This window comes from Aegilops tauschii, chromosome 3 (genome assembly GCF_002575655.3).
Source record: "Aegilops tauschii subsp. strangulata cultivar AL8/78 chromosome 3, Aet v6.0, whole genome shotgun sequence".
NCBI classification, from domain to species: domain Eukaryota; kingdom Viridiplantae; phylum Streptophyta; class Magnoliopsida; order Poales; family Poaceae; genus Aegilops; species Aegilops tauschii.
Window position 1 is genome coordinate 54,939,268 of NC_053037.3, and position 15,210 is coordinate 54,954,477.

General features: G+C 50.5%; 1 long non-coding RNA gene across 1 annotated transcript; it reads right to left on the bottom strand.

Annotated features, from left to right (window-relative positions):
* Positions 1-10,645: 10,645 nt before the first annotated feature.
* Positions 10,646-14,468, bottom strand: LOC120976455 (uncharacterized). The gene is made up of 2 exons (XR_005771932.3): positions 14,086-14,468; positions 10,646-11,755 (listed from the first exon to the last, which is right to left on the bottom strand). It is a non-coding gene; the product is annotated as an uncharacterized lncRNA (long non-coding RNA).
* Between the last annotated feature and the right edge of the window lie 742 nt (positions 14,469-15,210).

A 15,210-nucleotide genomic window follows, 5' to 3' on the forward strand; every position in this document is an offset into this window, starting at 1 on the left:
AACAACTTTAATCCGTCCTCCCGAGGAATGCATTTTAACCTCACGCCGTTCGGCCTCCTTCTGTATAGGGCATCATCCACGAACTGGTACATGCTGGGCCGACGGGCTACCTTCTCTGCTTCTTCTTGCTCCTCGGGGAGTTCACCTATCTGGAGGAAATGGACCGTGCGCTGTGCCCATGCCGGAGCCTGGGGCTCGACGCAAGGAGCAAAGGCATATCTTCAGCCGTAGGAGCAGCTGCCTCTACGGTCAGGGCCTAAGGCCCTGTCGGGGGCTGCTGCTCCTTGGCTGGCGTGGGGCTCCCGGCAGCTTCCTTGCCGGTGGCTCCTGGGAGCTCCGCGGGAAAGTACTCACCGGGGCCCACCTTCCTTCTCTTGTTCTGCCCCACTGATGGCTCGACGGAGGGCTGAAGTAAACGAAGCACAAAGGTACCTGGTTCCACAGGTAGCTTGAGGGCGGCGCGCTTTGACAGGTAATCGGCAATGTTGTTCTCTGCTTGGGGAACATGCTCTGCCTGTAACCCGTCAAAACGCTCCTCCAACTTCCTCACTTCATCCACGTAAGCCTCCATAAGCGGGCTCTGGTAATCCTTGTTGACTTGCTTGATGACGAGCTACGAATCACCTCTGATGATGAGCTTCTTGATTCTGAGGTCCGCCGCGATCCTGAGACCGGCAAGCAGTCCCTCGTATTCCGCCGTGTTGTTTGTCGACCTTTCCCGGGGGAAATGCATTTGGACCACGTACTTGAGGTGTTCTCCGGTTGGTGCGACAAGCAGCACGCCGGCACCAGCACCTTGCAGTGAGAAATCTCCATCAAAGTACATGATCCACTCGCGGCACTCCTCCTTGCTGGGTAGGGTATTCTCTTGGATTTCTTCATTGGGCGTCGCAGTCCACTCCGCAATGAACTCTGCCAAGGCTCGGCTGTTGATCGTCGAAGTACTTTCATACTTGAGGCCGAAGCTCGATAGCTCTAACGCCCACTCCACAATCCTCCCCGTTGCATCAGGGTTGTGTAAGATTCGTTGCAGCGGGAGGCGGGTGATGACTGTGATCTCGTGTGCTTGGAAATAGTGGCGTAGCTTCCTTGAGGCCATGAGGAGGCCAAAAAGCAACTTCTGCATACCGGAGTACCTTGACCGAGCCCCCTGCAGGAGGGAGCTGACGAAGTACACCGGGTGCTGCACCACCTTCTTCTTCTGTTCCTCTTTGCTTGTCCGCGCAGATTCTGCCTTGCCGGGGATCCCACCTTGCCGATGTCAGGTTCTGTTGGGGAAGGCTCTGGCTCGTCGCCAGCTAGCCCTGCTGCTACCACTGCTCCCTCTTCGAGCTCTCTTTCTGTCACTAGTGCGGCACTGACCACTTGATTCGTCGCCGCTAAGTACAGCAGCAACGGCTCTTGTGGTTTAGGCGCAACTAGTATTGGCGTAGAGGAGAGGTACCTCTTCAAGTCCTGCAGCGCTGCCTCTGCCTCCGAAGTCCATTCCAGTGGACCTGCCTTTTTCAAAACTTTGAAAAAGGGGAGGGCGCATTCAGCAGACTTGGAGATGAACCTGCTCAAGGCAGCAACGCAGCCGGCGAGCCTGTGGACGTCTTTAACCCGTCTTGGCGCCTCAATTTTCTCAATTGCTTTGATCTTGTCAGGATTTGCTTCAATCCCACGTTGGGACACAAAGAATCCGAGAAGCTTGCCGGACGGAACACCGAACACACACTTCTCGGGGTTGAGCTTGAGGTTGATCTTGCGCAGATTCGCAAACGTCTCTTCTAAATCTTGCACGAGCGTGGCCTTGTCCTTGGTTTTGACCACTATATCATCCATATAGGCTTCCATATTTCTATGGAGCTGGGGCTCAAAACCAACTTGGACCATTCTTGTGAACGTCGAGCCAGCACTCTTCAACCCGAAAGGCATCCGTAAAAAGCAGTACGTACCACATGGGGTGATGAACGCTGTCTTCTCTTCGTCTTCTCTTGCCATGAAGATCTGGTGGTACCCAGAGTAGGCGTCAAGGAATGATAACAGGTCACATCCGGCCGTGGAGTCAACAATCTGGTCGATGCGCAGCAATGGGAAAGGATCCTTGGGACAAGCCTTGTTGATAGCCGTGTAGTCAATACACAGTCTCAACTTCCCATTCGCCTTGCACACTACCACCGGATTGGCCAACCACGTTGGATGGAGCACTCCTCTCACTAGGCCTGCCACCTCCAGCTTCCTGATCTCCTCTGTGATGAACTCTTGCCGTTCCAAAGCTTGCTTTCTGACCTTCTGCTTGATGGGTCGCGCATGAGGACAGACAGCAAGGTGGTGCTCGATCACCTCCCTGGGAACGCCGGGGATGTCGGTGCTTGCCACGCAAACACATCGACATTCGCCCGCAGGAAGGTGACGAGCGCGCCTTCCTATTTGCTATTGATGGTGGAGCTTACGGTGAAAGCTCCTCCCATGCCATCCTCCTTGACGGACACCTTCTTAGTCTCTGGCGGCGCAGCTTTGGATTTCTTGTTCTTGCCGGTAGAGCTCTCTGGCACGTCCTCAACGGTAGCACATACCTCCGAGGAGGTGCACTTACTGGAGTGGGTGCAAGAGGTCTTGCCGGTCTTCTTTCCTCCCAGGGCCCCAGTGGCGGGAGCAAGTGCCTTGACGGCAGTTGCTGCAACCGCTTCCCGGTAGAGTTGGTCGGCGTAGATCAGCGCGTCTTTCTTGTCGAAGGGGACGGTGATGACGGTCATTGGCCCAGGCATCTTCAGCATGTTGTAGGCGTAATGCGATGCCGCCATGAACTTAGCTAGTGCCCGGCGGCCAAGAATCCCGTTGTAGGGCAAGGGGATCTCGGCCACATCAAAGACAACCTTCTCCGTCCTGTAATTCAGCTCGCCTCCAAATGTCACAGGCAACATGACCTTGCCCTTTGGCTGACTTCTTCCCGGGTTGACCCCTTGAAACGTGCCCATCTCCTCGAGGTCCCCATTAGGGATCTGCAGCCTTCTGACCACAACGGGCGAGATCAGGTTCAGAATGGCCCCGCCGTCGACTAGCATCTTCATCACCTTGAGGTTGCGTATCGTTGGTGAAACCAACAACGGCAAGCACCCGACCGCAGTTGTGCGATCGGGGTGGTCCTCGGCGTCAGAGATGATAGGCGTGCAGTGGCTTCTGGGCGTCGACTGATGGCTCTGCTGCTGTAATCTCTCGCGCCCACTGCTTGAGCTGGCGGTGAGAGGTATGCAGCAAGGCACCACCATCGACGCACATGGCCTCCGTGGCCTTCTGGGACTCATGCTCGCCGGACTCGCCATCCTCGTCATGATCATCGTCTTCCTGCTTCTTGTCGCGGCCCCGGGCGGGCCTGTCTTGCTGGTTATCCTTGCTGCGGCGGCCTGCTGGGCCGCCACGTTTCTTGCCAGATCCGTCGGCACCATCCTGGCCCTTCTCCTTGTCCCGCCGTTCGTACTCGGCTTTCTGCTTCTCAGCAAGCAGCTCAACTTGTCGGCATTTCTGGAGATCGTGACCCTTGGTGCGGTGGATCTTGCAATACTGCTTGTCGGAGCCCCCTGGCTTGTCGGCAGCTGCCAAGGCCCGGGAAGCGGCACACCCGGCAACCTCCTTGCCGGGGTCGTCTGCCTTGACCTTCTTGGCAGTGCCGATGTCGTCGGATCCCTCGACGGCAAGCACGGTCTTGCCCTTGCATTTCTTTTTGCGACGCTGACCCTTCTTCGTTGGGGCGGCGGCGTCTTCGTCTATGGAGTCGGTTTCCGCGTCGGCGTCCTCGCCGGGGTACTTCCTTCCCTCTTCAGCCCGGGCGCACCTGTCGGCCAGGACATAAAGTTCGGCCACATCCTGACCTTGTTCATCGCCAGCTCCTCGCGCATCTTGCGGTTGCGCACATTCTGATGGAATGCGCTGATCACGACGGCGGGATGAATGTCCGGGATGTTGTATTGCACTCGGCTGAACCTCTGTATGTACTTGCGCAGGGTTTCACCTTCCTTCTGGGGAATGATATGCAAATCGCTTGCCTGGCCATGAGCATGGTGGCCTCCAATGAAGGCACCAACAAACTCATGACACAGATCCGACCAAGAAGAAATGGAATCCACTGGCAAGCGCATCAACCATGACATAACATTGGGCTTCGGTGCCAGCGGGACATAATTGGTAAGCACCTTATCGTCGCGAGCTCCTGCAGCTTGCATCGCGATGGTGTAGATGCTGAGAAACTCCGACGGGTGAGTCTTGCCATTGTACTTCTCACCGACGTCAGGCTTGAATGTGCGGTGGGATGGCCACTGGAACTTCCACAGCTCACGGGTGAAGGCTGGGCAACCCACCTCATAGGGTAGGCCGCCGACGCCTCCCGGTGCCGGGTGGTCCACAGTGGCCCCTGCCCACCTATCTGACTGGTGGCACGCGTCGCGCCGGTGCTCTATGGTGGTTCGAGCATCTTCAAGAGCCCGCTCCCGAAGAACTTGGCGATGATCGCGGTGGGTCCGTCGGTCGGATGGCGCTACGGAAATATTATCGCAAGCGTCATCCCGATGGGCCGGCGTCCGCGGTAACAGGCGCGGGGGAGGCGAATGGACCGTGGCTGCAGCGCCTTTGGTCCGTCCACCGCCGACATGCGGTAGCTCGACGGAGCGCCGGCCTGAGGGTCCCGCTGGTCGCGGCTCATCTTTATTGGCGATGCCGATGAGGCTTCGGATGGTGGCTCTCCACTCGTCGAGCTTCTTCGCAGCTGGAGGGAAGTCGAGGAGTAGCTACGCGCGCACCAGGGCCACCACCGGCGTCGGTGGCGGCGAAAGCTGCGTGGACCGCGACGCGCACCGACTTCCAACCACGTTGGAAGGGGCTCTGTCACGGCCTTGCAGCTGTGCGCCGTTTCCGCCAGCACTTCAGTGTGCATGCCGGCCTTCTTCGTCCCGCGAATGACGCACGGGACTCTTCCCGCGGCGGCGCCCAGGGTCACCAGTATGGTGACGCGGCTTGTTGCACACGTCCTGAGAGGAGCGCGCCGTTGGCGCCGGCGCGGGTGCCTCGGAGGCCTTCGAGCCGCCCGTGGGTGGCACGACCGCCCTTAGAGGGCCCCGCGCCGCCCGCGGGGGGCCCGGCTCCGTCCTGGGATTTGGTGGCGCGCGGCGCGTCATCTCGCGCATGAACGTCGCCGCTCGTCATACTCCGACTGCCAGAGCGATGCGGGTGTTCGCGGGCCGCGCCTCGGCTTCCGTCCGCGTCCACCCCGCCGCTTGCCCGCACGGGGACGGCCCGTCCAGCTCCGGACGAACTGACCATGGCGGTCGTCTTCTTCTTGGGAGCCATGGCGACGAAGAACTACTAGGCTAACTGCCAGACCGGATTCTCAACTACGCGCCCCCTACCTGGCGCGCCAAAGATGTCGGGGAAACAACACCTATGGGATCACTGGAATCCCTTCTACAGTTGGTGGGCGCGAGATTGTGGGAAGAGCGGGACTGACAGAGAGCACACAGATCGTTTACCTAGGTTCGGGCCGCGAGGATGCGTAATACCCTAGTCCTGCTTTGGTGGATGTATTATGAGTGTTCTCGTGTTCCTGAGCTGGCTATGGGACGTGCCAAGGGCTCAAGTGATCCAAAATCTGAACCCCCCTCCTGGTTGCCTCGGGCCTCCTTTTATATGAAAAAGGGGTCGCCACAGTGGCACACAGGAGGTGGAAAGGTATGCGATGGCTAAGCTTATCCCATTGTAGCCGCTTCACCTCGTCTCAGCGCGTGTCCGGGCTGACGGGGCATGGTAGCGCCACGTTGGCTGGCTGCTGTTGAGTTGGCACGGTGGCAGGGGCTTTAGGAAGGCCTGCATGCCACCACGCAGCTGCTTGCCGACCTGGCGTAGGGGCCTCATGTCGCCACGCAGCTGTCTGCCCAGCTGGTCGAGTTGGCAGCTGCATGGAGACGGCGGTGGAGTCTTGTCATCTTGGCAGACGTGGTCCTGGCTACAGCCCTGCTGACGTCCTTGGCAAGGGCCTTCCCGGCAAGGATCTTGCCGGGAGCCTCGAGGGTTCCGTCGTCTTTTGGTCCTTATCTGATCTTGTATGTTTATGGTCTTGACAAAGATCTGCATGCCTCCACGGAGGTGCTTCCTGAGCCTTATTTCCAACGTGATGTTGGAAGTCTGGGGCTCAAGGGTGGCGCACTCCGCTTGGCGTTGGGCAAGCTGCCCCGGCAAGGTCCTTGCCGGGGCCGCAGAGGACGCCCCGGCAAGGGCCTTGCCGGGGGAGTCTGCCTTGCCTACTTGTTCTCTGTTTCCTTGGCCTTGGCGTTGCTTTGGTTGCCTCGCGCTTCGGTTTACCTTGGTTCACCTCCTCTGCCTTGCCCAGTGTGTCCACGGGCGCGGCTCTGACTGCCCATGCACGAGTAAGGGGTCAAAAGGAGGGCCCCTACTTTTGCACACCGACACTAGTAAAATCATTTAACCCGAATAGAAGAGATGTTAGAGTCCCAGAGTATAGGTCGAGGAATAAAAGATCCTAATACCACCCAATGGCAACGTGGGCCCGTAAGCCACACAGCCATGTTAGTAAAAGTTTTTGCGATGTCTAGACTCGACTTCGGCCAAGGAGTGTGGAAGGGGGATTCCTACAGGCAGTCGGCTCTGATACCAACTTGTGATGCCCCTGATTCAATCGTACACTAAACATACACGCAAACGTGTACGATCAAGATCAGGGACTCACGGGAAGATATCGCAACACAACTCTAAAAATAAAATAAGTCATACAAGCATCATAATACAAGCCAGGGGCCTCGAGGGCTCGAATACAAGTGCTCGATCATAGACGAGTCAGCGGAAGCAACAATATCTGAGTACAGACATAAGTAAACTAGTTTTCCTTAAGAAGGCTAGCACAAACTGGGATACAATCGAAAGAGGCGCAGGCCTCCTGCCTGGGATCCTCCTAAACTACTCCTGGTCGTCATCAGTGGCCTGCACGTAGTAGTTGGCACCTCCAGTGTAGTAGGAGACGTCGTCGACGGTGGCGTCTGGCTCCTGGGCTCCAGCATCTGGTGGCGACAACTAGAAAGAAAGGAAAGGGGGAAAGGGGGGAGCAAAGCAACTGTGAGTACTCATCCAAAGTACTCGCAAGCAAGGATCTACACTACATATGCATGGGTATATGTGTAAAGAGGCAATAACGGTGGACTGAACTGCAGAATGCCAGAATAAGAGGGGGATAGCTAGTCCTGTCGAAGACTACGCTTCTGGCAGCCTACATCTTGCAGCATGTAGAAGAGAGTAGATGGTAAGTTCACCAAGTATCATCGCATATCATAATCCTACCCGGCGATCCTCCCCTCATCGCCCTGTGTGAGAGCGATCACCGGGTTATATCTGGCACTTGGAAGGGTGTGTTTTATTAAGTATCCAGTTCTAGTTGTCATAAGGTCAAGGTACAACTCGGGGTCGTCCTGTTACCGAGGATCACGGCTATTCGAATAGATAAACTTCCCTGCAGGGGTGCACCACATAACCCAACACGCTCGATCCACTTTGGCCGGATACACTTGCCTGGGTCATGCCCGGCCTCAGAAGATCAACACGTCGCAGCCCCACCGAGGCACAACAGAGAGGTGAGCACGCCGGTCTAAATCCTATGGCGCAGGGGTCTGGGCCCATCGCCCATTGCACACCCGCACATTGCGTGTGCGGTCGGAAGCAGACCTAGCCTCCCTAATACAAGAGCAGGCGTTCCAGTCCAATACGGCGCGCGCCGCTCAGTCACTGACGTCACGAAGGCTTCGGCTGATACCATGACGTCGAGTGCCCATAACTGTTCCCGCGTAGTTGGTTAGTGCAGATAGACCAAATGGCCAGACTCAGATCAAATACCAAGAACTCGTTAAGCGTGTTAATTGATGTAACCGCGGATGCCGACCAGGGCCAGACCCACCTCTCACCTAGGTAGTCTCAACCTGCCATGTCGCTCCGCCACAAAGATCCACACAGAGGGTCGTCGGGAAAGTATGTCCTTTCAGCCCCCCATCCGTGAATCAACCGCGGGTACTCAACGAGCCGACCCAACTTTAGTCACCACAAGTGTCATGTATAAAGTATATAGTATATACCCATGATCACCTCCCTAGTGATCACGGCCCGATAGTATAGCATGGCAGACGAACAAGAATGTAGGGCCATTGATGGAATACTAGCATCCTATACTAGGTATTTAAGATTGCAGGTAAAGGTAACAACAGTAGTAGCAACAATGACAGGCTATGCAGCAGAATAGGATTAACCGAAAGCAGTAACATGCTACACTACTCTAATGCAAGCAGTATAGAGAAGAATAGGCGATATCCGGTGATTAAGGGGGGGGGGCTTGCCTGGTTGCTTTGGCAAGTAGGGGTCGTCAACAACGTAGTCGGTCGGGGCACCAGCAGCGGCGTCGGTCTCGTAGTCTACCGGAGAGAAGAGGGGGAAGAAACAATGAATATAATGCAAACAGATGCATAACGATGCATGGAAAAGCAAACAACGGTGTTAGGTGTGCCCTAATGCGGTAGGAGGAGATACTGGCGAAGGGGGAAAACATCCGGGAAAGTATCCCCGGTGTTTCGCGTTTTCGGACAGATGTACCGGAGGGGGAAAGTTGCGTGTTCGGTATGCTATGGGTGTGCGGCGGACGAACGGGCTGCGTATTCGGATTCGTCTCGTCGTTCTGAGCAACTTTCGTGTACAAATCTTTTCCAACCGAGCTACGGTTTATTTTATATTAATTTTAAAAGATTTAAATCATTTTTAGGATTTATCTAATTAATTTAATTCAACATTATCCATAATAGTGCATGCTGACGTCGTCATCATGACGTCAGCATGACGTCAGTAGTCAACAAAGGTGTTGACTGGGTCACTGACTTGTGGGTCCCGCATGTCATAGGTACAATAACCTAATTAACCTATTAATCAGTTTAATTAGTTAATTCGGTAACTAATGTTTAATTAGTTTAATTAAACATGATTAATTAAGTTAATTAATTAATTAATTAACATTTTTATTTACTTATTATTTATTTATTTATTTTAAATTTCTTTTTTTTTAATCTTTCTGCGGCTTGGCCCACCAGTCACTGGCACAAGGGGACGGGGCCCAGCTGTCATAGGCCCCTGTGGCCTTAGCGGGTCGGGCGGGCGTAGCGGGCAGGGAGCGCCTGGGCGCTAACGGGCGGCGTCGCCGGCGCGGCGTGCAACGCCGGCGAGGACCTACGAGCGACGGCAGCGGATGGCCAGGAAGGGCGCGGATCAAGGCGCGCGCGTCGGGCGCACGAGGTAGCGGCAGAGGGCAACAGCTCACCAAAGCGAGCGTGGGCACAGCCACGGAAGGCCGGGTTCTGGCCGGAGCGCGGCAAGGGCGTCTAGCGGTGGACGGCATCGGCAGTCGCGGGCGGCGGCGGTGGCCGCGGGAGGCCAGCGGCAGGGTGGAGCAACGGGTGACGGCGGCTCCAGAGGTGGGCACGGGAGCGGCGACGACGCGCGCGTGGCAAGAGCATAGGGGCTTCGGGGCGGGGGCGTGCACGCGCGGCACGACAGCACGGCGCGGGGCGCGGGGGCGTGTGCGTGCGGACGGCGCGTGCACGGGACGAGGGAGCAGCGGGGGGAAGGGGAGAGGGCGCGGCCACGCGCGTGCGGAGGCACGCCGGTCCGGGCGAGGCCGCGGTGAGCAGGGGTGCGAGAGGGGGGGTGAGCGTGCGTGAGCGGCGATGACCGCGGGGAAAGGAGGAAGGGAGGCCTCACGGGGTGGTGTAAGGACGGGGCAACGGGGTCGGGGTGGTCGACGGGGACGACGGGATGCAGGGAAGGCAGGCCGGCGGGGAGGATGGTGGCGTCGGGCGCGTGGAGGAGCCGGGCCGCATCGGGCGGCGGCGGGAATCGGGCGTGCGCCCCCCGATCCAGATCGGGGGGGGGGGGGGGGGGGGAGGAGAGGAAAGAGATGAGGGGGATCGTGGGGGAGAAGTGGGAGTCGTGGGTGAGGGGGGGTTAGGGTTTCGAGGGTTAATGGGGGAGTGGGGGGGGGGGGGGGCGGATGGGCGGATGGGGCAGTGGGCCGAAGCCCAGTGAGGGAGGGGGGCTTTTATTTTATTTGTGTTGTTGTTTTGTTTTTGTTTTGATTTTTCCTTTTTTATTTATTTTCCCTTTTGTTTTATTTATTTTAGTTAGCAAACCGTTTTACAAAAGGATAACCCCAGCTCCTAAATTAGCAAATTAACGTAGGCCACTTCCTCAACAAAATTGGTGACCAAAAGAATTAGTTTAATATTTGTTTAACATTTAAAAGCATTTAAATAATTTTTTGGCCGCGGTTTTATCTACTATCGTGCATTTAAATATCTATTATATAATTAAGACAGAAGACAAATAAAACACCACGTTCATCCACATATATTAAATAATATCAACCATTAATTTTGGAGATTAATGGCTAAGATTTTAAGATATAAATGTTACATACAAATATTGTGTGCAACCCTTTTTGAAACATAGGGAAGTTGTCACGTACATGTTTTATTTTTTAGAACTCATGTACATGTATTATGATGGAAGGGTGCAAAGCGCAATCAAGAATAGGACAAGGATACGTATAAGAAAAGGAGATATACAAGAAAACACGTTTGACACATATAACGTACAAATAGTTCAAGGCGTCTTCAGACCAACTCACATACTTTTGATGTAAAAAAAACTCATACACCTCCCTATTAAAAACCTCTTAAAACAAGAGACAAATAAGCATCCACGTTCATCCACATATATTTAAATTATCTTAGTCGCTAATTTTAGAGATCAATGGCTGAGATTAAAAAGATGTAAATGTTACATACAAATATTGACATGTCACATATATATAGTTTCAACACATCTCTTTTATCTTTCCCGTGAAAAAAAAACACATCTCTTTTCTGTCCGACACAACCCGAGCACAAGGAAATAGCTAATTTTCCATCGGTTGGTTAGACACAAGCACGAACGCGACTCAAGACTCAACACGCATGCAATCACAAACAAACAAGGATACGAGGCCACAACACCACACATCACGTGCTTAGACTTCCAAATTAGACAGATGCAAATAAGGCATAGATGGGACAAAAACTGTACATGGTGTCGTCAAGAGCAACCCGGCCAAAGCAAACCCACATAAACGAATCATGCTGGCCACACAAGCAGACATCCAAGAAGTAGAAGTCAAAAAAAGGGCAACTCAAACAAGCCACAAAGAACATGGAAGTCTGTCGGTAAGACGAAGCGCGACTCGACGCCCCACAAGTATTGCTCAGCAAAGCAGGGATCAAGTTTAATGCAACATGCTACTCGGCGTCCAACAAAGTCACGCCCAACCACTACTGATCTGAATCATCAAGTTTAGTAAGTAAATTCACTTATTCTGTATAACATCTTCATATGTACTTTATCAATTGACAACTAATTCCTATAGATTTTAAGGAAAAATACTATGGCCTGCAAGAACTAGAGCGACTTTTGATGACCAGCCACACAAGTAGACATCCAAGAGGTAGTAGTCAGGAAAAAGGGCAACTCAAACAAGCCACCAAGAACATCGAAGTATGCCGGTAAGACGAAGCGCGAAGGAAGCCCCACAAGTATTAGTCAGTAAAAACCACCACGGGCCGTGTAGCTCGATGTCTGATGAAGCAAGGCCAGACACTTCATGCGGCCTAAAACTCGACATCCAACAAAGTCATGCCCAACTGCTTCTCACCTGAATCATCAGGTTTTGTAAGTAAACTCACTTATTCTGGATAACATCTTCATATGCACTTTATCAATTGATAACTAAGTTTCTATTGATCTGAAGGCAAAATACTATGGCGTGTAATAAGTTGAGCGACTTAATGACAAGGGGACAAAATTGGAACATTTAAGTGTAAGTGATGAGAATGTATTCAATCCAACAACTGATGAGCTTATTAGCCTAGATATGATCTTGATGGATGAACAATTATGCTCTTTTAACTGCAAATTATTCCGCATTTTCAACAACTGTTACCAAGTTTAATTGTTTCTTTTGGTATGGCCAGACAAATCACACTACAATCTAGAAGAATCTAATAGACAATTTTAGATCAAAGATCAAAGAGCAATGATCATATATATTTATGCATTCAACAATTTTAAGGTTCTGGAAATCACGAAATATTGCCCAGTGAGAAAACATGCCCGCGTTGCAACAGGAGTAAGAAATCCTCGGACGCCCTTAGCAACCCATTGTTACTCGACTGTACAAACGTAGATGTGGTAATTGATTGGAAGTGCTAATGAATAAATACTACAAAATAACCACAAAATTAAGTATACCTACACATGTCCATAGCAGGCCATACAGTGACATACAACATACCAAAAGGATCAATTTGCAAAAAATGTATTTTGGCATACAATACAAAGGTAAAGGAGATGAAAAGAGCGCGGGGAGTTTTTCCAAATTGTTACTTTGAGTTTGCTACCATGGTCATACTACAAGAACAGACAGAAACGGATATACAATGCTCAGGTATGTTTATAGTTGTAATTAAGACTTTCAACTAATTAAATTTCTAATGGTTATATTTTTAATATTCAAATTTACAGATGCCATCATATTACTTATTCAAGTAAAGCCAGTGGAAACAAGAATAAAAGTAAAGGACCCACAAGATTTATATATCCATGAGATTGAGATTCAAATACGAGAGGAAGTGCATCATGCATTCGCATGTCCAAATTTTAACTGAACCTCCGCCATGTGGTTAGCACTAATTTCTATAATTACACTCTTTAGTTCTGATGAAATCAGAGTCACATTACAGAGAAAGATAGCTTATCTTTTAACCGAGGATGTAATCGGCAACTAAACTGTCCTTATTGTGACCTCGACCATGGTGTAGAAATTTAATGATATGTCCAATTACAAAAATATATAAACATCTGGATATAACCGAAACATAGGAACTTCTTGATAGGTATGAACCATTATGTTTGATAGTTCTCGACTCAATAGTGACTCGCATTTTGTTCATTGATGTATAATAAAATTATTCTTAATTACTCCATACATGTAGGCACTCAGCACCAAAAACATTACCAAAGATATAGTAAGAGTACTTAACAGGATAAAAGATACTTATTACTCCCTCTGTACCAAAATATATGATGTTTTTCCAGTTCAAATTGAACTACAAAAACGTCGTATATTTTGGTACAGAGGTAGTAGATTATATGGGTGTGAATATTAGAACTATCAAAAGCATGTCATGTTGTAATTTTCTGAAAGGCATGCACTTTTATCAGTTTATGGTTCCTGTGGGCACAAAAGGTTGTCGTAATTCAGGAATAAAGAACACATACAAAAAATACGTGCACTGCCCTACAACATTTGTAAACGTGGCACAGACCTTTACTCATGCCTGAAAACTCTACCCTTAGAAAACAAGATTTCAGAAGCTAGGCAAGAAACCATGTGTCAAGAAGACTAGCCGCAGGTAAAATTACTGAACTTAAAAACTAAGCTGCATGTCTCACGTGAGGCTGATGCTTTTGCTACCCAACTCAGCATATGTGCATTTAAACCTCCTTTTTTACTATCAAACAAAAAATGGATGCGAGAATCGCTTGCTAGGTTGAGATCAACTCTATGGAGTACATTATCCTGTCAGGACCGGGATATAGGCGCCCGAGGAAAAATGGAAAGACCGGTGATTGGTTGGCTGAAGCTTGATGTAGATGCCTCTTACATTGCTGAAACAGGGGTGTCGAGCTCAGAGGCAGTGGCCCGAATAGTTGGGGATCGATTGTGTTCTCTGCAGGTCGCTTGGTGGCTAACTGCTTGGATGCGGAGGAATCAGAAATTCATGCATGTAATAAGTATTAAATCCCAAATGATGACATATATACAGTTGGTGTTTCCCCCAAAATCCATATATTTGCTTTACTCTGATCTCCACTACAGAAGTTGTGCTATGAGTTTTGTTTGGCAATGAAATGACAAAACTTATTCTGAAATCTAGATCATTCCCCTTCACCAAATCGTATATGGTTGCAGAGAACACTTACATTTGGTAGGAGTCCAACATCACCAGCTATCAGGGCAACAATTAAGCAGCCGCCCACAGATGTTGGTCACATCTTGCTCATATTCTCCCATCCGGGAGCTACCCCAGTACCTCCGCCACGCCACCAAGATCCAGAACCTCCGCCACCGCCGCGAGCCTCCGGACATGAGAAGTTTGAGCAGCGCATCCCGCATTCCCCCTCGCCATCTACGAGGTCGTCGAGATCCATGCACAGACTGGGGATTAGTTTCCTGATGCCCACCATTGACGCATGTGGATGAGAAGCTTGGTGGGGATTGCACGCCGTGAGAGGAGAGTTCTATCTAGATGAACTGTACGGGCTGTTTTAACTTGCAGAAAAAATGACACGAAGTGGTTTTTTTTTCTGAGACAAACACGAAGTGGTTTTTTTAGACAAACACGAAGTGGTAGTTGTTGTCTCAATAATTGTCCGGCCTGCATGCAAACCGATGGGCCTGTATGGGCTTGATACATGGGCTATGCAAAACTAACTTCATGTAGAGTAAATAATATTACTCATTTTCTAAATCCCTTCAATCACATGAAGAAAACAAATGTTACGATATGTATTATACCTAAAATAGAATTTAAAATCGATAAAAATATATCTGTCGGTACCAAGTCAAAATTATATAATATACATAGTCTGAGTAAAATATGTATACATATTTGTACTTCATTTATTAAAACATCATGTCTATTTTTGGTACACAGTTCAATATTGCTATATTGGATTAGTGGAACCACATGAAAAATAAGGCCCGAAAACTAAAATGATTATATGGGAATAATCAAAAAACGAATAACCATATCAAGTTGGAAAATGTGCAAATAAAGTAATTCATCATACAACAATATAAACATGTGTAGAATGTAAGTTAAAAATTGTTCATGTGCCTAAACAAAAATATCAAAAGGCAAATCATTTATTGTGAATATAAATATATTAATTCTAGCCGCGCTAATGCGCGGGCGCACCCGCTAGTTTTATTTAAATATGGGTTCTTCACCATAACTACCTACACAATATTTGTCACAACCCGAACATTTTAGTTTTAACATTTGAAAACTTTTGTTGTTTGCCTTGATTTTGAATTTGAATTTG